The sequence below is a fragment of the Coturnix japonica genome, chromosome Z, assembly GCF_054131305.1.
Source record: "Coturnix japonica strain WE chromosome Z, WE-NBRP24, whole genome shotgun sequence".
Lineage (NCBI taxonomy): Eukaryota > Metazoa > Chordata > Aves > Galliformes > Phasianidae > Coturnix > Coturnix japonica.
The window spans coordinates 6,079,201-6,102,435 of NC_140702.1; the positions used below are offsets into that span (position 1 = coordinate 6,079,201).

General features: G+C 37.1%; 1 long non-coding RNA gene across 2 annotated transcripts in view; it reads right to left on the reverse strand.

The window, feature by feature from the left end:
- Positions 1–444: 444 nt before the first annotated feature.
- The window catches only part of LOC107306712 (uncharacterized), a 32,722-nt gene continuing 9,931 nt past the window's right edge, over positions 445–23,235 (reverse strand). For both annotated transcript variants that reach the window (XR_001552246.3, XR_001552247.3), the window contains 2 exons: positions 10,732–11,049; positions 445–2,164 (listed from right to left, as the gene is read on the reverse strand). This is a non-coding gene — a long non-coding RNA (uncharacterized LOC107306712). The remainder of the gene's footprint in view (positions 2,165–10,731; positions 11,050–23,235) is intronic.

A 23,235-nucleotide genomic window follows, 5' to 3' on the forward strand; every position in this document is an offset into this window, starting at 1 on the left:
TATGCAGCAATTACCAAAACTGGTGATATGCCCTGTTGCCTTATAGCTCTGAAATAACTGCAATGCATGCTACTAAGAAGAAACTTTAAATGCCTGCGATGTACCCCTTTAGCAGCAACTATGTTTTTTCTGCTTAAAAATTCATTTTAGAAGATTTCCCATCTGATTCAAGCTCTCAAGAAGGACCCATTAAAAATTCTCACAAAAACAAAACAAAGCACATCTTGAAATCATTGCACAATGCATTTTCACCCTGATTGTTGCTTCATTCCTTAACCTCCAGTGATGGCTGGCAAGGATCTGGCTTGTTAACATCCTATTAGTATTTCTAGACACAAAGTGAGCTTTGTCAGATTTATTTTGCTTCTGGTAAGAATTATGAAATATAAATTAAGAGATAATAAAATGCCTAGGAAAGAAAATCAAGCTCATCCACTGTCAGAATTAGCAACGGCCATTTCTTTAATGTACAGTATTCATGTTCTACAGCATAGCTCTATGCACAATTACAGAACCACTAAAATACAGCATTAGGCACAAGGTATCATGGGACAAGGTATTTTTCTCCACATCACTGTTTAGAAATGTCTCTCCTTGACTTGACAGAGTTACTACCTGCCAGTGCCCATCTGAAAGCAAAGGTAGAGTTTTATTTGTATTTTTATTTCAATAATCATATAACTTTCTTCAACATGTTTAGTCGCAATTCCCGATGAAGACAGACTCATTTAAGATACATTGTGAATACAAAACACAAGCTGAAATCCCAGCACTATAAGAAGGTATGGTATATAAACAGATGAAGAGTACTAGTAAAGGTAAGTAAATCAACTTATCCTCCCTGCCAAGAAGCGTTATTAAAATAAATGTGGTTATTCATGTAACTAAAACACTGAGGGTGTATTAAGCTGAGGAAGCAGGCTGACTGATTCAATTCACTGGAAGGCAGCAAGAATCCTCCTCCTCCTTCTGCCCACAGCTGTTCATGATATTCAGCCATCTCTGCTTATTAATATTAATATTAAATATGTTCCTGTCCAATTAGGTTCACTCATGTTTCCAGTTTTTGAATCTATTCTTTTCCCCTACGTTAAACAAATCTAATGATTTCTATCCGTAGCAAATGTGGAGTTGATGAGCAAATGGATGATAAAAATTCCTTTGTGCTCATCTCTTGTGCTTAAGATTCTTGTCATGCCCTGGGCATTCTAGCTGTCTGATACCGTTTTTCTATTTCCAATTCCAATGCTTCCTCTGCTGTCCAGAACATTTGGTGCACTGCCTAGTACCAAGTAAAATCTGCTTGCAATGGAAGAACATGTGGAGAAATTATGTGTTTTTGTCACACCCTATTAAACGGTATTCAAAACACAATGCCCCAGAAACTAAATTGATTGTAGGTTTTATAACCCTTTTCAGGCTAAGGGAAACAATTTAGTACCATGAACAAAAACATAGCTAGTGCAGCTGTGGGAATCTTAAATTGCTCAGCTCAGCAGTTCTGTTCCGGCTTAAGTAGGATAAAGTAGTTAAAGTTCAGTTAGATTCCATTCTTCTAGATCTTTGACAGATAATTTCAGATTAAAGTCTTCAAAGAATTCAACATTCCTTGTAAAAGACTTACTGAGGAATTCATGATTTGTACTTTTAACCTGGGGGCAGCGGGAGGGAGGGAGGTGCAAGAGCTGGGAAGATCAGGGGAGTGGAGGCAGGAATAATGTAGGGAAGTTTTCAATCGTATTGTAAAACGTCTTCGACCAACTTTCTCTTTACTTTCTTTTTATTATTAACATATCAAGTGGGGGAAAAAAGAAAATAGAAAAAAACCCTACTTCAAAACAACATAAGGACTAGCAGCTTTTCTACAGCACTAATGATTTAACTAAAACCACACAAGACCGAGAGACCCCAAGCCACGACTGAAGTCAGTCCTTAACCCATGTTAGGAGCCTAACTGTTGCAGCCCCTTAAGGACTCTGAAAGATTTTCTTTCTTACACCAATTCAGTCTTTTGTATTTAAATCTGAATACCGTGATCAAAAGCTTTACAGGCAAGTGCTAAACTCGGCTGCTGAGGTCTGTACTGTACTTCTCAAAACAAGTCCTCTATGAAGTCGCATACGAGAGGTAATCATTCACGTGGGTATTACCTGCTCTGAAGTACCTGAAAAAAAAAAAAAAAAAAAAAAAAAGAAAATAAAATGAAAGGAAGAAAATAATAATAATAATAATAATAATAATAATAATAATAATAATAATAATAATAATAATAATAAAGACATTATTTGACAAATTGAACACTCAATGAGCCATTAGCCCATGGGGTTCTTGGATTGCCTTTAGGAAAGACGAGTGCTGCGCCAAAAAAAAGGCTTACAGATGCAATATACTGATTGGCAAAAAAAAGAAAAAAAAAAAAAAAAAGTAAGTTCAAGAAGAAATGTAGCAATAGAGCAAGCCCAGCATAAAAAGTAAGCCACTTATGAGAAGCAGTAGTAAGGCTGTTTAGTTCTTCTGTGCCTCCAGGGAGAAATCTAAGCCTTTTGAGAAGGGATGGGGAGAAAAATGAAGCCAATGGTGTTTGTCGGTAAGAAAATGCTGTAGAAACAAAGTTGGTAATTTTACTATTTCTGCTTGCCAAGAGTTGACAGGTGTGCAGTTTCTTATTGTTCTGAAAGGCAGCCAGAAACCAAAGCTTAATATGCATCTATGTCTTCATAGTAGGGAGAAAACAGCTGTTTCTCTGGCTCATGATACTTGTACCACGATGATAGAAATACTGACACACACTCCTTTATAGTGCATTACCATCATTTGTATGGCTTTGTTTGATCTTCTAACAAAATACACAGCTGTAAGGAAAAAAAAATTTTGCAGCCCTGATCAGATCAGACATAATGTGGCAACCTCTATTCCCACAGTTATTATTTCATGGAGCTTAATCACCTCAAGAAATATTTTTCACATGAACAAGGGTGGAAATACTAGACCCATATTTTCAGCACAGTGGATTCAAAGACTTTCTGCAAACAAGTCCATTAAATTTGAATGTAAACAAAGGCAGGGAAGGACCAGGGCCAGGTTATTTCAGATAAACATGCAGTAATCATTTGCAACCGTTCCAAAAGAATGACTCCCATAAATCCTTCAGTTTTCATACTGCTCAGAGATGTCTGTGACTAATAAAGCCTTTGAACACAAAGGGTTTCCTTACACAAGAATGATGTGTGTTTTCCTTTAATATGTGGCAAAGCGATCTTTTAAATCCTAATTCCACAGGGAAGAAAAAAATACACATGCACACACAGCGTACCAGATGCAGTAAGTTGTAAGAAATGTCAGGCTCTGTGTATTAAATTTCCTTCCTGTGTATAAGTACACTGCAGTGTTAAAAGCTCGTGATAACTGGCTGGCAGATTGTCAGCTGTTCATGCATTAGATGTCTGTACTGTGTCCAGGCTTGTATGAACCAACAGTTTGACAAACATAATTTAAGCAATAACGTCTGCAAATTTTATATTTACTAGAGCATGAGAAGAGGTCATCTCATACAATTTTGGAAATCAATAAAATTTAAAAAAAAAAAAAAATTAAAAAGAGCTAGACTTGAAAAACAAGCTTGCTTCAAAAAGCTTGAAGCGATTCCTCCATATAGCAGAAAAGCTAATGGTTAGCCAAAACAAATATTTAATTCAATATTAGATATTAAAAAAAGTAAGTCTCCATTGCCAGAAAAATTAGGCGATTAGGTGGCAAACACAAAACAGTGTTTAGACTTAGAAGGAGTAATTTTTTTCCACTTTGTTTTAATAGGAGCTGGGAATACAAAACTTTATTTTGTCAAATAAAGAAGAACATCACTGAATTAAGATTTAAATGACATCACATGATGGAGACTCTGCTTTTCAGTACTATCCAATAATGACTTACTGCTCTTCTGATAGTCCCTGGTAAACCTCAGAGTGCATATTCATGTCCAAACTAAACAGATACCTGATCCTCCCCAGCCTGCAAAACCATCCCTTCCACACTGTACCTAGAGGCCAATTAAGCTGCAATGACAGCATCTCAACCAACAGACCAAGGGCACCCTCAGAATTATTTTTCTTGCTGAAGTTTCATCTCCTACTTCATTCTAAAGTCCCTGAGAATTTAGGACCAGACCTTTGCTATTTATCTTAATTAATCACCTGAAAGAAAAGTTATGCTTCCAAAACACACATGGAAAAAAAAAAAAAAGAGATGGTAAGACTTGTATCAGTCACCCCACACAACGCACATTCAACTTTCCAGATGTTTTTCCAAACCTAGTGAGCTAATGAAGAAAAAGGGAGAAACTGCTTCTTCATTTTCATCTTTGTGTTCCTCAGCACCTGTCAGCACAGCAGTTCCAGCAGAGCTGATATGAATGCACCAGGTACAGTCAGCATCAGCTGTATCCTAGTGTAGTTTTGCAACGTGGTCAACACATGTGTTGTGTATGGTGTAACATGATGTTTGATATATTCCTGTAATTGCACTATGTAGGCTGGAAAACAAGCAAAAGAAACAGAGAAGCACACATGCTCCTGATTTGCCAACGAAGCCAACTGAAGATATCATATTTGAGTGCAGTCCAAGGCACTATTTACCAAGTTACAGTTAGCTCTTTTTCAGTTTTAGTAGAACAATATTTTGGTTGTGTTTCGAAGTTCCTTATCATTGCATTTAAGAATGCATAATAAATAAGAATCTCGGTTGACCGGAGGACTGTAATCCATACTGCTCAGTTCCTCAGAACCCTGCAATCAATAGCTGGTAGCCTTTAGTAAAGGCACTACAGTGACTGAACAGACAATGGTTCAGGGTGAGCATGTTAAAAAATATTGATAAATTAATGGATGATTAACGTTGAGAGGGGCCAATCATAGACTCTGGAAGACTGCAACTCCCACAGAGACCTTCTACAGTCAAAGTCTGCTTCAGAAAAAAAGGGTGTTGGAGAGGTACTGAAGGTACAGAACTCTTCATTCATCCAGATCTACAGTATTTTTCACCCAATTCAATAAGCATGTTTTCTATGTATTTTAATTCTCATTCTACCACTTCTGCTACAATAGCTATCTTCCTATATAAGAAGACCCCAAATCTAATTCTGCATTTGAAAGCAAAGCCCCATTTCAAGAAAAAAATCCGTCTTACTTGCAGTCAGAATTTTGCACATGATCTCTTCTTGACATGAAACCTAGAAGTACAAAGGTGAACATGCTGTATTTGCATTAATAAGAACATGAGAACGCATTCTCAAACTCCTAGAAACACCAAAAATACACCTCTTACCCATACGAGTAGATGAAAAGTGGTTTTTTTTTTTCTTTTTTTTTTTTTTTTTTTTTTCCTGCAGATTTGGCAAACAAACCTCAAAAATAGCTGAGGAATGCCTGGCTTCGGTTCCAGTCTCTAATCCATAACCAGTTTTAAGGATTAAGAAAATATTTTTGGAATAATTCTGAGCACAGTTAAACCAATGTGTGCTGCTTTTCTACCACAAAGGAACAGAAATGAGTGACATTAGCATTTCAAATACTGGCTTGCAAGTTCAAAAGAACTGCTCAATGGAAATGTATAATGCTGGCGAACAAGAATGCAATGCTGGAGCTAAGGGACACCAAGAACAACAGAATTAAGTTATTTTTTGTCACACTAGTACAAGTAGGAAGAGAAGCTCTACAGACCTCAACTACAAATTTAACTGCAGAAATGAGTGTGTCACGTTGGCCAGAACATACAATAGGGGTATGTGCTAACTAGATTCACAATTAGGAGAATTCATTTAATAAGAGTATAGAGATGGAAGATTTACTTCAGTCTTTGTTGCATATTGGCCATAGATGAGCTGTACCACCTTCCCAAAAGGTACATGTAAAAATTGGTATCTGATCTGATCTAGTGCACATAATCATGTGTATACCATATCCTAACAGCATAAACTAAGACTCTAAGCCTTCTCTTCCTACTGCTATTCTCTGTTTGTTTTGCTTTTGTTGTTGTTGTTGTTTGTGTTTTTTGTTTCTTTTTTCATTTTGTAATAAATTCTGTTGTAAATAAAGGGCAAGGGAAGGGAAAGAAGGGGAAGGAAGAGGAGAGGGAGAAAGAGAGAGAGAGGAAGGGAGAAGGGAAGGGGGAAGGAAAGGAGTGAAAGAGTTGAGGAATGGAGGAAGAGAGGGAAGGATGGAGGAAGAAAGAAAGAGAGAAAGAGAAAGAAAGGAAGAGAAAGAAAGGGAGAAAGAAAAGAAAAAAAAGAAGAAAGAAAGAAAAGAAAGAAAGAAAGAAAGAAAGAAAGAAAGAAAGAAAGAAAGAAAGAAAGAAAGAAAGAAAGAAAGAAAGAAAGAAAGAAAGAAAGAAAGAAAGAAAGAAAGAAAGAAAGAAAGAAAGAAAGAAAGAAAGAAAGAGAGAAAGAAAGAGAGAAAGAAAGAGAGAAAGAAAGAGAGAAAGAAAGAGAGAAAGAAAGAGAGAAGGAAAGAGAGAAGGAAAGAGAGAAGGAAAGAGAGAAGGAAAGAGAGAAGGAAAGAGAGAAGGAGGAAGGAAGGAAGGAAGGAAGGAAGGAAGGAAGGAAGGAAGGAAGGAAGGAAGGAAGGAAGGAAGGAAGGAAGGAAGGAAGGAAGGAAGGAAGGAAGGAAGGAAGGAAGGAAGGAAGGAAGGAAGGAAGGAAGGAAGGAAGGAAGGAAGGAAGGAAGGAAGGAAGGAAGGAAGGAAGGAAGGAAGGAAGGAAGGAAGGAAGGAAGGAAGGAAGGAAGGAAGGAAGGAAGGAAGGAAGGAAGGAAGGAAGGAAGGAAGGAAGGAAGGAAGGAAGGAAGGAAGGAAGGAAGAAAGAAAGAAAGAAAGAAAGAAAGAAAGAAAGAAAGAAAGAAAGAAAGAAAGAAAGAAAGAAAGAAAGAAAGAAAGAAAGAAAGAAAGAAAGAAAGAAAGAAAGAAAGAAAGAAAGAAAGAAAGAAAGAAAGAAACAAGGGAAGGAAGAGGTGGCATTTCTTTAAAAGTAACTGGAAAACTCTTTAAAAGTTCTATGTAAAATGGAAGTCTCCCCTGGGCACATTTGTTTTTATAAAGTACTTTGCACTCTGAAAATTAGATGATGTAATGACTATTCCATGTTCTTAGTCTGGGGAAACATAAGTCATTTCCTCCATAATTGAGAAAACGATAGAATGACCTGAGAATACATATGTGTACAATGGAGTAAATTCTGAATTCATTATTCAGCAACTATTACCATCTGGTTCATTCTCACTTGCACCTTTCCTGAGTTGCTGCTGAACACATCATCATTCCAAAGAGGGCACTTTGTTTTTCTTTAAAGTGTTGACTTACAGAGTTTCCAGTTTTATGATGATAAGAGAAAATATAAATACACACCATTCTCTCATTTTTGAATAGCCTCCTTAGACTTCACTTTGTGACTGCTTGTACTGTTTCTGAAAATGAGGGTAAACATTGCTAGTGAATGAACTGAACTGAATGATTTCTGAACTGAAATCAGATTATTACTTACAGTGGATGATCAGGAACTTATCCAGAGCAGCTAGATGCTAAATAAATACATATTAAGGGCATCTTTTAGTCTCCAATTCGAGGGAAAAGAATTATGAAAAAATAAATCTGTTTTGGATAGCTATGCAGTGATTTGAGATAGATAAAAATGGACTTGCTCCACTTCTGAGTCTAAACATTCACCTTCTATCCAGGAACCAGAACAAGAATCTGCAGGCACAAAGAGCACAAGGAATCAGGAACACCACAGTGAGCAGGGCTGAGGACTAAGCACTAAATCATATGCACAGTTTTCAAAGGTGCATCTCCACACCAGCAGATCCTGTGCAGGTTCTGTAGATCAGTCAGGCCAGAACTGCCTAGGTGACTTCACCTGAGTGCTGTTGTGAAAAGATGTACAGCACTGGTGGCTTAGCACTGATGGCACTTAGCTGCAGTGCACAGTTTACTGGCTAGCTGAAAAGGCATTACCTTTAGGTAATGGTCCCCTATTATTACCCTAAAATCACTCCATCACTGAAGAGAAAAACATGAATGCTGCTGAAAAAAACAGAATAGCTCAGAGTATGTTAATGGACAGGTTGCTGGATATTTTTAATCAATGTATCAGCTTAATTGGCCATTACCGCTGGGTCCATTCCCTTCCAGTGTTGCAGGAAAAATCTTTGCCAAGACAGACCATGGCAGAGCACTTATTGTTATTATTATTGTTATTATTCCTGGTTGTCTTTTTTTCTCTTATATGAAAACAGAAAATGATAATTAGAAATAGCTAAATTTGTACTTCACCATCATGTTAGGAATATAGTTTTGATTTTGCTTGCCAGAGCTACCCCAGGAATTCCATTGGACACAATCACAAACATATTAAAAGGGTGGATGACTTATTGAAGTGACAGATACAAGAGGCTGGGATAGTAGTTAATAAATGCACTACTTGCAGTAATAGTAATTTATGATAATAATTCTAGCAAAATCCTTGACATTTTTCACCAAGAGGTGAGGCACAATTCTTGCCAAGAAAGGTGAAGGAAGAGGAGCATAACTTCTCATCTCATTTCTCTTCTCTTCTTCAGTCTCTTTTCTGTTCTCCTCCCTCATGTCTCTCTTGTCCCTTCTTTGCTCCCATTTTCCCCTTCAGATACTTCTCCTTGTACCCTCAGCTTTATGTTTCCCTTCCTGGAGGGCATAACTATAACATTCAAATAACCACCACATTTATAACTAGGATTTTTCTTTTCCTTCTCCTTCCTTCCCTTTAAGGATGAAGAGCTGTGAAGCAAATATACATAATGGCAATCACCATTTTCTTTCTGCTTAGTGTAACTTGAGGAATTTATGACACATTCTGCCTGGGACACTGTTCCAGTACTCACTGTTGTTTCACAACTGTAAACACTGTAGACTTGATATATTCATTTAGACGTTCATGCTTTTGCTAAGCCTGTAATCCCAGCTATAAGTACATTCGTTAGGAACAACCATCTAAATCTTTGCTAGTATAAATTACTAGTTGCCTGTTTATATGTTTTTACTATTACACAGAAGACATTTTCCCTACACGCATTACTCAGAAGGCTGTAAGCCTGATTAAGTACCAGCAGTCCAAGAGTAGAAGAAGTACACCAGAAGTAAAATTGCATTAGTCATAAATCTGTGAAACCCTGTGGTCCATCTATCCCAAATTTTTAATTCTGCTGTTACCCAACAACCACATTAGCTTCATTCAATCAGTGTAAATCAACCTGATGTCACTTAAATGTTCATCATATTACTTATTATAGGTCATTCATACTCTTTGCTCTTCTGGTCTCCTTGAAAAAATGAATGACAGTAGAAGATTTTATTTTTTGGAAATCAATAAAGCATCTGTGTCACTAAACAGATAGCTGAGGAATAGAGCTCTAGGTTAAAGCCCCAATAGCAAGCCAATAGAGAAGCACACCGTGTTGTCATTGTGCTTTCTTTTCATTCAAATATCATTTTTCACATGTCCTTTCACAGACAACCAAGGTGTTCACAACGATGAAGGACTAGACAGAGTTCTGGAGGTCATTTAGTTAATCTCCCTAACCAAGGAGCAACCATATATGTTCTGTTCAAGCTCAGCGAGACTGTGCAGAGCAGAAACACAGCATGTGACACACAGACACAGTCTCTTTGAGCTGAGATATGGGAGGTAAGCAGAGAATGAATGCATGATTCAATAGCAAAGCAGTTAAACACAACAGGTAGCTGAGAAAGAGCTGATTTCAGTTGAACAGTCAAAATAGTTTAAGAACAATACAGGAACACAGAACCAATTTCCACTCTGTGAGGAGCAGATTCTATTTTCTGCTTCATGTAAAAGGCTACAACTGCAATTATCTTTGACAAAATAGACAAACTTCTGTAAACTGAAGAAAGAGAAGATAAACAAAACTTTTCATTAAACAAACAAGGCATATTTCTATTATGCATAATTTAGCTCTGCACTACCCAGAGGTAAATATGAAGTATGAATATGCACATCTAGCACCACACAAACGTATGTAAGTCTTCTAATGCTGAGCAAAGGAGAGAATGAAACATCATTTCCCACTCAGAACGGGTTTCTATCTATCCTGCAGATTGCCTTGGTTCCTGACCCCCAAAAACAGCCAGCCCTGACATGTTTTAAAGTCTCTTCCAAACCTCTGATTTTGAAATATATGGATATGTTCAAGGGAACCTAAAACAAGGAAAAAAAATATTGACTGAGACTCTGAAGCCAGCTGGCTGAATTTAAATAAACAGAAATTCCGACCACTTTAAAGTCATTTCCCCTTCACATTCCTTTGTTCTTCTTCAATACAGTGCAGAACACTTGAAGTGGCCTTCACATAATCCAGCTTAATAAACCAAGAATAAACATTTACTTTAATACAGATTGAAAGAACAATTGATAGAAAACATCAAACTGCTACAGCTAGATTCATCAAATGGAATAAAGGATAAGTTCTCATTCCTTCACAGAAGTGTAATTTAAATGTCAGTGTGTCATATTAAGGAACATACAATCATGAAGTAGAAGCACACATTTTTATCAGAAAAAAATAGAAAAAGCAGTAATTCCCTTAAACTTCAGCTGAGATATCCACATTCCATGACTTCTTGTAGTGCTACTCCTCAAACAGACCAGTATTCTGATATCGAAAACGGCACACAGTGCAATAATCTACTTACCTAGCCGTGTTTTCTGCTGAGAGTTCATTACACTTATCACTGTCAATGTGTCCACAGGTTAATTTTGAGTGCTGCTTTAACTGTGCAGCTTGGAATGCTTAACAGCATCTGAGCACAAAATTCTTTCTTGATTGTATTTTGCTATGGCTGAGAAATCTGGAGATTTATAATTCTTCATAAAAGTACTTTGGACAACTTTTTCTGGTTTTCTTTCTCTTCATAAAATTCTGTTGATTAATTTTCCAAAGGCAGTTTGGGTTTGGTGTTCTCAACAAGTGCCAGCTTGTAAGTATGTTTGAAACACCACTCTTGCTTCCCCTGCCAAGAAGAAAATGGGGAAAGGCATCAAGTCACTGATGTACTTAGCAGGTGATAAAGGCGTCACTTTTTAGACCTTCAAGAAAACAACAGTGACAATAAAATAATTATAAACCCCAGCTTAGAAGTTTCCTTCCCATAGATGAAGTGTTGAGATAATGCCAATTGGTAAAATAAAAAATAATTAAAAAGTTGTCTTAATAAGGTTTTTGGGGAAAAAAAAAAAAAAAAAAAAGAAAAAGAAAAAAAAAAGTTGCATGCTCAATAAGGATACATATACAGGATATGATAACCACAAGCTACTAATTCATATACTGTCACAAGTTCATTCACATAATCAGAAAGTCTTTTGTATGGCAATAATATAGCTGCATTCAAGGCTCGCTGCCTGCATGGAAAAAAGAAAGTGCTCTGTAAGGAAAAATACTTATAACTGCAATCATCCTCTTTTTTTCCTCCCACAAATAGAAGACCGCCTGAAACAATTTGCCCAGCATTAAAAAGAAACAACAAGACCAACCCCCCCAAAAAACAGTGAATCATATTGTAGGTTTCAGTGAAAAGCATTTTTTACGTGGCTGAGTTATAAAACCCCAGAAATCAAGTTTTATAAATGGAAATGCTGATAGGCTCTTAACTTTAATGGCTATTCCAAGTACTTCTAGAGTAGGCATTACCTTCAATGTCAAAAATGACATTTAAAACATTACAGAGTTTTCTCACAACAGATAAGCAGGTGTTCAAGAGGGCAGTACTATTTAAACCTTGCTGATTTATATGACATGCTGTATGAAAGGTCAATGAGCTTTATAGGAGCTCACAGTAGAAACTCTAGACTTTAGTAGACAGTATCACCATTGTTTGAAGATCACCAACGCATATTAATTTCTGTGTTGTAATATTTGAGCTCTTGCATTTTGTATGCCTTAGCAGCAGTGAAATATGAACTTCACCTCACAGAGTAGAGCTCTTTTTTATTGGTGTATGTTTCACAGTGTATTGCATGAAATAAAATCCATTGTGCAGTTACTTCATCACATGCTGTAATGAGTTACCTGGTATGAACGTTTTTTACTGCTATTTTAGAAACACTATATTTCTGACCTTTTCCAAGAGGTAGGAAAAAGGCCCTTTTCCTCAGACTTCTTTGAGCTGAACTACAGGAAAAGCATATGAAGTTTTAACTTTACCTACCATATCGCCCAGCAATCAAAATCATTCTCCTGGAGGTAATTTCACTATCAGGAAAGCAATGACAAATCATCAAACCACGTTATAAGATCAGTTAGTGTTTTCTCTTTGTTAACAGAAAATCAATAATACTGTGGCTATGGGATTTAGTGAGACTGCTATTTACTCTAGGCAAAAATAAATACAAAAATAAATAAAAGCCACCCAAATCTATTCCCAACCATTCTTCACTCCCTTTCATCCAGTTACTGACACTCTACACTGACAGACGAGTGGTCATTCATACAGCAGTAATACCAGAACAAAATAAACAGTACGTGCAGACACAACTAAATCCTATTTAATACTGTACTCAAGACATTTCTTTCAGTTAAGAGATTGCAAATTAAAGTTCAGTTATCTGTCATTTACCTAATATTTTTTACAGAGCAATATTTAATGTAAACATGGAAGTAAGAAACATAGGAAATGGGAAAACGTACTCAACCAAGTACTATTTAATCAACTGCTATGTAACAAACATAGAAGTGTATCAGAAAACTCCAACTATGGCCTTGGCATTGCTTACTTTTTCCTACACTAAGGCATAAATCTAAGGTCCCCAATCATTACTTTAGTAGATACAATGAAAGCAAAAAGGCAGTCTTGAGAGTAATTATTGTAAGTTATTGGGCTGAACCTTTTTTCCCATAGAACTGATCACCTTCTTTGTCTCCTGCATCTGCTAAGTAGACATAAAGACTTCTATATTACGTGAAACTCAATTGTTCTCCAAGTACCATCTGCTGCTCCTGAAGATTATAACGAGAAATATTTTTATTTTCTGTGCAAGGCTGAATCCTAAGGACAGAATAGACGCAAGCCAAATAAATTGTCAAGAAGTGAGACTGGTGCCACAGTGTTGTTTCTCTTTTTGACCCATTGTGAGGCTCATTCATATGAATAAAGCATTGTTTTGGTTTGGTTTTTCTTTTTGACATGTTAAGAAATAAATGGCAAGTTTATTGTTGGGATTTAAATGAGGCTTTGTTAATAAAAACTGAATTTAATACACCTTACTATAAGGAATAATTTGAGGCAACACTGTTGTAACATTGCAGTCAAATTCATGTTTCCTGTTATGCTTCACCCAGCTGAAAGGTTAGATTATAGGCCAGCCTTTTATCACATGTGATCTGAGATTGGACTCTGTCACTCAATAGCAAAAAGCAACCTTTTAGATTTCACCGTGGATATGCATCTATCTATTTATATAATGCTGATTTATTTTCTACTAAAGTTTTCATTATGTTTTCCCTTTTATACCTCACTCTCATTACCATCAGACCTGGGAAAAAAAAAAAAAAAAAAAAAAAAAGGAAAAAAAATAGAAAAAAGCATAAAAACTCATTACCTAACAATGAGAGGATATGGGACCAAGGACAGAAGAGATTTTCAATTGGCCTCGAAAATGGCCACAAAGGTATTAAATTTGTAGATGTCTAAAAAGGGGATCAAACAAACAGTCCAGGGATCAGAGTCCTGATCCTGTCAGGGCATAGAGTGCTGCTACTCTGCTTTTCTGTCCTATTCATGTCAGCAGGAAACAGAATTCACTCAAATGTAGACCTCTGAAGATATCAATAAGTCATATCTTTGTCCACCTCAGCCTCCTGTTGATTCAAACAGTAGGAGACAATAGAGAGGACAGTTCAAAGATTATGAGTGACTTCAACAGATCCAGAATCCTTGAGGATTCTTCAACATCTTCAACAACAGACTTAATACAGTCTCCAGGTCCTTCAGATTTTTCAAATTCACAGTAGAATTTAAGAAGGAAGGTTCTTTATTTTCTCTCTGGCTGCAGCAACGAAGGCAGAGAGAGAGAAAAGGAGAGCATGGATAGTCATAGAATCATAGAATGGCTTTGGTTGGAAGGGAGGTCTAAGATCATTAAGAACTCACTGGATAGATTTTCATCACTGTATTATTCTGCAAATGTGAGAGCATTCTGCCAATTTTCACAGTAGATCAGCACAAAGCTCTTTAGGACAGGTGTTTCCAGAACTGTCACTCATTAGGAAAAGGCAATGTTTAATGTCTTTTGACACATTTAAAGCCAAAAGTATCTCAAATTAATTAATTATAATTAATTGAAAATGTCCCATTGAACCTGTGTGTTTCTGGCACAGATGTTTTGCAATAGATATGATAATTTGAAAATCAGTGCAAATAATAGTACGTAATGCTTTCACCTCCAAGGTGTACTTGGTGTCGTTGATTCACATTTATTGTATTCATATATTCAGTTAGCTTCATCTTTAAGCACACCTTCTATAATAAAATGAAGTGTAAGGTGTAGAGCCATACTACGGTGATTGGAAGTTAGTTCTTAAAAAGCAGTATTTTAGAAATGCTTCTTATAGAATAGAAAAAGATTCTAGTAGTCTTATTTATGTCACTTTAACAGATCATTTCCACTGACTTACTGCCAGTCCTAAAAGTAACCACAGCACTGCTTAATAACAATGTGTGGCTTCTGGCATTTATTTATAGTACATTAAAACCAAAATCAGGCTGGGTGGCAAGAGGTTTAGACCACCTGAGATGTCTTTAAATCTTCAGCATATGTGTAACTGCAGCAAGACCAGCAATAATCCCAAATATGCCGTCATCACGCTATTGGTTGATTCACTCTTTAAAAGTTATAGATTCATTTCAGGAGATCACTTTTCCCAAAAGTACTTTAGAAGAATGAAAATGCTTTGTTGAAAATCTTATCAGTAAAGTGGCAGAGAAATACCTACAATGACAAGTGATCTCTTAAAATAATATACATATATAAATAAATATAAGTGATCTCTTAAAAATAAAATACATTTTATTTTAGTTTTAAATGAATATTTCCTAAGTTTCTGAATGGTATTTAGTACTAGTAATAAGGTGACAGCAGGAGCAACACCACTCCTAGTAACCAACCCTGAAAGAGGTCAGTCCCATCTTCCTCCATCTGTGCAGCCATTTGAAGCGTAGCACACTGTTTGTCCTCCGTCCTGCAAAGCGCTTAAGCACGTGTAGTCTTTTTGACTTCAATAGGATTATTCATGGGTCCAAAGTGAAACATGTGCTTAAGTGATTTGGTGGATCAGAGTGTTTCTAAGCAGGGCAGCAGAGCAGAACCCTCTACAGATCTTTTACTGCTGGAAAAGCTGCAACAGTAACAGTATAGCATTTCAGGAACGATGGCCTTTGAAATTCTACCAATAAATCTGAATGCACGGGGAATTGTGAAATACATTAATATGCTTTGACACACAAAGCTTTCTGAGCCAGATTCACAGTTGGTGTGAGCTGGAATAGGCTCAAAGTACTGGAAATTTCTTGACATGTGCTGAGCCTCCAATTTCCAAAAGTTTAATTCTAGTGTTAAATGGTTTTAATTTAACTTAAAATGTTTTTCAATTATAAATGCTGTTCTACACCATCAGTAAACAAAGCTGCTATGCAAAATAATTAGTCTTAGTGAATCAAATGCACATTACCACCTTACATATATCTACTCCTAGTGATAGTAGTACTACACTACTACAATAAATAGTTGATGCTTAGGGTAAACTAACTTTGATACCTAGAACCTTTAATGTGATAGACTGAATATTTTAAGCTGTTGGAATTACTTTGTCAAACAAGCTTTCATGCCACAGACACAATCCTGCTGAGGATTTCAAGATACAAGTATTTCCTTTTGTGCACGACATCAGAGCTCTGATGGAAAAAGTAAAACAGGATTTGCTTGTCTTTGTCAGGGAGAAGAAAAGAAATAAAAGTGTTTTTATTCCTGAGGAATGCAGTTCAAAGACATCTGTAGGATTTTTTCATTTTTATTTTTATTTGCCATAACTTCAGAAATGTGATCCCAGGAAACATTAATGAAGGCCAAATTGGTGTAATTTCTAATGCAAAGGACTGCTTAACCTCTTGCTTTATAAGCCTCACAGTTACAACCACTACTGTTATCAGAGAAACATGTATGACAAACACATTCTGTAAGATCTGCTCTAAAAAAAAACCAACAACACGGCACCTTTACCTACAAGAGCCATAATTTTAATCATCTTCACTCCCTATTCTTCGAGCAGGAAACTGATCTTCTATAGCAAATGTTTTGCTAAGTGATGGAAAATGCAGACACACATCAGCAACTGAATCCTGAAACTCAAGTTGCCCATGCCAGGCAAGAAAAAGCTTTTGGATTCAGGCATGCACTCTATTACAAGGGGAGGCACTTAAATACATGAACAGGAAGCCAAGCATTTTATTTCAGAAGCCTGAAATACATCTTGCAATAGGGGTCTTTGATGTTATTCATATGCTAACAATATACCATTTCCTCCAAGTTCTCAATACACTGGAATAAAAAGGCATAATTTGCTGACATTGTGCTGAATACAGCCTGTCCAGAATACTGATCAATTGTCATTCAGCTTCCAAGGCTAATCCACCCAAAATAACCCACAACATAACCTTTAAAGTATTCCTTTAACACTTTAAAATTCCAGTTAAAATAATTTACCATTTTACAAATTAAAATGATGAAACAAAGACCATAACTGTATTTTTTCACTCTGCTTCTAAAATGCAGTTCTAGAGCCCCAGGGACTTCTTTCATCTAGTGTAAATGCTGGCATATGATGTGATTGTTAACATAGCTGTCCACCAGATGAAATGAATTATCTAAACTGCCAAGGTTCCTACTTTCATTCCAATTTAAACATCAATTTAACACAGAAACTGAATGGGTATTATGAAAGCTTTAATATGAACCATTTCAGACATGAAAAAGAAATAGAAGGATTTCTCAAACCACTGAAACAAACAAAGTTGTAATTTATTGAAACTGAAGGTGAGCCGGAAATTGATCAACCCACAAAGACATAATAGGACATAACTATCCACCCCACAGCTTGTAAATTAATGCCGGGTACCCTGGGCACCTTGCAAAAATGCTGAATTACCTGTGTGAATCCACAAGGTCAATCCACACCCAGTAATCAGATGTGAGTGTTTAAAACCAAGTGGTTAAGGGGGGACAGTGTAGCTATTAAGTCATAGAATCATCTAGGTTAGAAAAAAAACCTTCAATAACATAAAATACAACTGCGAACTTGACCTACCAAGTTCCATCACTAGACCATATACATAAGCATGACATACATGATTCTTACATACACCAAGGATAGTGACTTCTGTGGGCAGAATGTTCCAATGCTTGATCACTCAGTCAATGAATTCTTCCTGATACCCAGACTAAATTTCCTGTGTTGTGAGGCCACTTCCTTGCTTCCTGTCACTTGTCACCCATGAAAAGAAAACACCACCCTCCTCATTGCAGCCTTCATTTGGGTAGTTGCAGAGAGCAATGAGATCTCCCTTAAGATCTACACCAGACTAAACAGCTCCAGTTTTTACTGTCACTCCTATCTTTTGTTTTCCACTTTCATTACCAACTTCCTTACTCTTCTCTGTGTGTGGTCTAGAAACTCCATATCCTTCTAGTAGTAAAGAGCCCAGAACTGAATACAGCAGTCAGTGTGCAATCTCACCATTGCAGAGTATGGGGACAGCTGTCTCCCTGTTCCTGTCAACCTTACTATTTCTGATACAAGCCAGAATGCCATTGGCCTTCTTGGCCACTTGGGCACACTGCTGGCTCATGTTCAGCCAGAACCTTCAGGCCTTTTTCTTCTGGCAGTTTCCTAGGCACTCTGTCCCATTTTGTACTGCTGCATGAGGCTGTGACCAAAGTGCAAGCACCCAACATTTAGCCTTGTTGAATGTCATGTGCGTACACTCAGACCCTTGACACAAATCCTTGCTAACCTCAAGCAGATTAATACTGCAACCTAAGTGGTATTGTCTGCAAACTTACTGAGGATGCACTCAATGCCCTCACTCTGGTCACTGATGAAAGCATTATACAAAACTAGCCCTGGTGCTGAGCCCTCAGGGATGCCACTGATGACCAGCTACCCACTGAACCAAAGTCCATTCTCTATGGCAATTTGAGCCCAGCCATCCAGACAGTTCTTCACCAGTGAACAGTGTAACTGCCTGGGCCATAAGCAGACACTTTCACCAGTAGAATACTGTGAGTGGCAATGTCAGACACTTTATAAAAATCAAGGTGAACAATATCCACAGCCTGTCCCTCATCTACTAAACAGCTCATCTTGTCAAAGAAGGAGATCAGGTTAGTCAGGCAGGACCTGATTTCTTTAGCAACCTTAAACTCAATGTTTCTATTTCTCATCTGCTTCCTCCTCCCCATAACGCTTCTCTTAACTCTACTCATTTTCATACCTAGAAGGATGTGACCTCTTTAATGCAGTAGATCCCTTTGCACAGCACGAAGTAGTTGCTCCTTATCTGAGGCACTGACTCAGGAAAAAACAGTAGCAGTATCCATCAGCTTTATATAGACAAAGATGTTCTAGTTTCAAATAAAACATTCAAGGGCAAATTCAGTTTTTATAGAAAAAAATGCCCACCCACCTCTTTCAAGATTTATGTGACTAGTGCTTTTAAAAGGAATGGCTAGTGTTAAGATGTGGTGGTTTGTAGGCAGTTTGCCTTAAGGAAAAAGAACAAACCTAAAAAGATAAATTTCAAGTTTAGTGGCTCTTCTTCCAGGCAGAGTATACAGAATACTCCACGATCTATTAAGATGTGAAGGAAAAAACCTGCTTCTAATGAAGATGATCGAAAATACCCAATTATGAACATGTACAGGTTTTTGTAAAATTCAAGTTTATTACCTACCAGCATAAGTCATCTTCAGCTATTTAGCAGAAAGGAATGCTCTTTCTGCATTATACTTCAATAGAGAAAGCTTTATCAGCAAACAAGACTAATAAAGGATAAACACTGAGGAAAATTCAAATACCATTTGTGTGTCCTGGAATTAATGAGATTGCAATGGATATATTTTAAACATTTTGGTGAGTATATAACAAAAAGAACATCCATTTTTTTTAACATGAGCAACATACTATTCGACTGACCAAATGAGTATATGTCTAAATAACTTTAAAACAGCTTCAAAATAGGCTTGAATTATTGTTTTCTGTTCTCTCCTCTTTTTGCTCTTTCTTTTTTTTTTTTTTTTTTCAAGAATAAGGGTGCTTTCATTGGGTGCAACATTAACTATCATAGGGAGAGCAAACATCTATAGCAAATAAATCAGTAATACAATTCTGATCTAAAGTTCCTTTTCAGCAGCAGCCATATGTTGTTTTGTTTTGGGATTCCTTTTTCTGTGAAATAAAACATCCAAATTCTGTCTTTCAGATTTGAGATAATTCGGTGTTTCTTGTCTTAGTTTGGCAGTTCCATATTGGTCACAGCCAACTTGGAATGAAAAGCTCAACTCCACAACAATAGGAACAATAGGAACAACAGAAGAAATAGAGAATTAATATGCCAGCAGAATGGACACTCTAGTCAATCAGACAACAGCAACATAGCTATATGATCTTTAGATGCCACTTCAAAGCAGACTTAAAGACATACTTGCAAAATACAGACATTCTGTCTGGCCACCTTCATGTGGAAAACTGCAATTATCTAAAATAAAACAAAGAGATTTAAAATGCTAGCAGCATTTACAGATAATGCCAATAATTTGGAACTGGATCTTAAATATTGTTCTCCCATTCTCCAAATAGTTCAGTACTCAGAGGCAAACAAAACTCTAAGCAGTGAACTTTTAAGTTAGACGAAACTGTTTTCTAATGACCTTCCGCTATTGACATTCATGCACAAAAATCAGATAACAAGTCAAGACAGCAGTTACAACCAACTGATTTAACTGACCTATCCCACTTGAACACATCCAGATGAAAAAAAAAAAAACCAAAAAAACAAAAAAAACAAAAAACAGACATCCTGTAAAACTAACATTCAGTAATGCCCTTTAAAATCACCTGAGAAATGTGTTGTGAGAGTATGCCAACTTCTCAGTGATAAAACAAGAACCATAAATGGAACATGTGCCAGCTGGAGGGAAGGAAAGTCCTGTTCACATCAGCAAGCTGTCAAATAATTATCCTAGCTGGCAAAACTACTACCTTTCTCTGGCAAATAAGAGGCCATAGACCAGCGCTACTTCCTGGAGGAATGTGGGACCAGTCCCTGATGCCTGCACCTGACAGTCACAACTATTCAAATGTGGTGGAAAGTGACTTGTCAACCATCTCAGCCAGCTCCCTTAGGAACCCGGGATACATGTCATCTGGCCGCATGGACTTGTACACATTCAGTCTCATGAGTAGCTCTTAGACTATCTCTGCCCTTTCAGTGGGAGGGTGTTTGCTTCCCCAGCTCCCACCTACAGGTTCAGGGATGTGACTATCCTGGCTGCTAGTGAAAACAGAGGCAAAGAACTCATTGAGTACAGCAGCCATCTCCATATCTGTTGTAGCCGGTTCTCCTTTCTCATTTAGCAGAGCAGATTCACTCTCTTTGGCCTTTCTCTTTTGACATATGTACCTGTAGAACCCCTTCTTGTTTTTAATATCTCTCATCAACTTCAGTTCCAACTGTGCCTTGGCTTTCCTAACACCATCTCCACAAATCCAGACAGCATCCCCGTGTTCTTCCCACATGATATATCCTTCCTTCCACTGTTTGTACTTGCCTTTCATTTCCCTCAGCTTGATGAGCAGATCCTTGCCAAACCATGACAGTTTCCTGCCTCTCCTGCTGGTTTTCCTACACTTGGAGACAGGGAACTCTTGTGCCCTCAGATAGACATCTTTAAACAGTAGCCTGCTTTGCTCCAACCCATTCTCATACCTTCTTCCTGGGAGATTTCAGTCAACAGTTCCTTAAACAGCCTGAAGTTCACTCTCCTGCAGTTCAGGATCTAGGCTCCACTCTTTGCCAGGCCTTCACAGTATTCTGAGTGCACCACAGTTTCCTACTCCCCTTGCTTATTCCCTATGCTGAATGCATTGGCATAGAGGCACTTCAGCTGCGTCTTCAGATGCACTGCTTTCCTTGAGGAGCTCTTACACAATCCTCTGGGACAAATCTGAAGTTTTCACTCAGATTTCTTTTTTCCTTTATTTAGTTATTTTTTCTCTGAACTGATGTATGCCCACCAGACACCTTGCTGCAAGGAGAGTGTAATGCAGTGTACTGTGATACTCTCTGTACATATATTTATTTATACTATTTATTTTAAAAGGTAGTGAAAAATTCAACATGGTATGTTAATACTGATGCTGTAAAATACAAAAAATATTGTGAATTTTTACATTTCTTGTATATTCTTCCCTTCGTACTTTTAATGAACCAGGATTTTACTGTTATATTAAACACACGTGAAATTCCACAAATATGGAATTAAAACTGCAATGTTCTACATACAGTCTCCATTCTTTGTTCATCTTCTTCTGCTTTTTTCTAGATATTAAGCTTTCATATGTACGTATGCTTGTGCACACACATGCTTATTTGTAGCCCTAGTGTAACCTTTTTGTTGTTTTTAAGGGAAATAACTCATTGAAAGGCACACAAACCAAGCATACTTTCTGGACATGCTGATACAACACAAGCAAGCTTGTCAAGGGTGGGAAGGCAAATGCAACCAGAATACATATAAAGGATGCTCTCCTTTCCAACTTCTTGATCTTGGTCATTCTGCTCAAGACTCAAAAACATTTACACTAGTGCAAAGTTCTAACTTTGTTAATGCGCAGACCTCAGCAGGACAAGGAGTGCTGAGGACGACTGATTCAAATTCAGAGCACCTTACAAAATGATTTGTTTGAGATACCCAGTAGGGAACTCTTGTTTGTTGAACTTATTATTCATTCATGTATTCATGAAAAAAATACAATAAAAGCATAATCCCTCCCTAGTGCCTGAATGATCACATGGAAATGAATCCAGAGCTTTGCAGTGCTAAGGTCTGTAGTTTGCAACAGAACAGCTTTATATTGCAATATCATTACCTGAGTCTAGAGTTTACATTATACTCATAAATCAGCAAGGCAAATTTAACTTGCATTGTAATCTAAGGTTATGCTGAGAATCAGATATTATAAATACCCATGCATAATAACAGCTGCTTATGTGACTTTTTGATTTTCTTTCTCCTAAATGATTCAGCAATTACAGTGTTGAAATGTAAGCAAGCTTATGAATGTGTTTGCATCTTGACAAGTAAAATGCAATTGGAAAAAAAAAATAACAAATACACTTTGATGATCTGAAAGAAGTTCCTAGAATAGATGACTAACATAGGAAAAAACAAACAAACTATTTGAAAAAAATAACTCGTAAGATTTAAATCAAACACTCCTACGTTAAAATTAGTGAGAAAATAAAGAACAACAATTTATGAGCAAAATACTATATTATGAGCTCTAGCACTGAAAAGCACTTACATTCATACATGTGAGCAGGATATATATAATCTTGTTATACAGTATGATACAAAAACAAACACACAAAAAATAATAAAAACAGTGCTTGCCTTAACATTTTTTTTCCTAATGCCCCTCTAATCTGTTGGATGTTTCATTTTGGGATATGTTAGCTGCTCATCCATAATGCAGTGAGTGAGCAATTGGATTATGGTTTGGGCTGCAAGAATTAGAGATAATAGGGTTACATCAAGCTGGCAGCCAGTCAACAGCAGAGTTCCATGGGGCTCCAGTTTTAGGGCCAGTTCTCTTTCATGCAGGGAATGGGGTTCTCAGTGTCTCCTTTACAGACGACATCAAGTTGAGGGGAAGTGCAGATCTTCCTGGGGTTAGGAAGATTCTTCAGAGGGACGTGGAGAGCTGGACTGACGGGCTGAGGCTGAAGGATTAGCCTGGAAAGTTAGTATCTCCTTTTATTTGCAGTCAGTGCTCTTACTCCTGGTAAGCATTTTGCTGAGTTTACAATTTAGAAGAGCCCATACCAATGCCTCTAAAACAACAGCGCTACTTCCTAGATAATGATAAG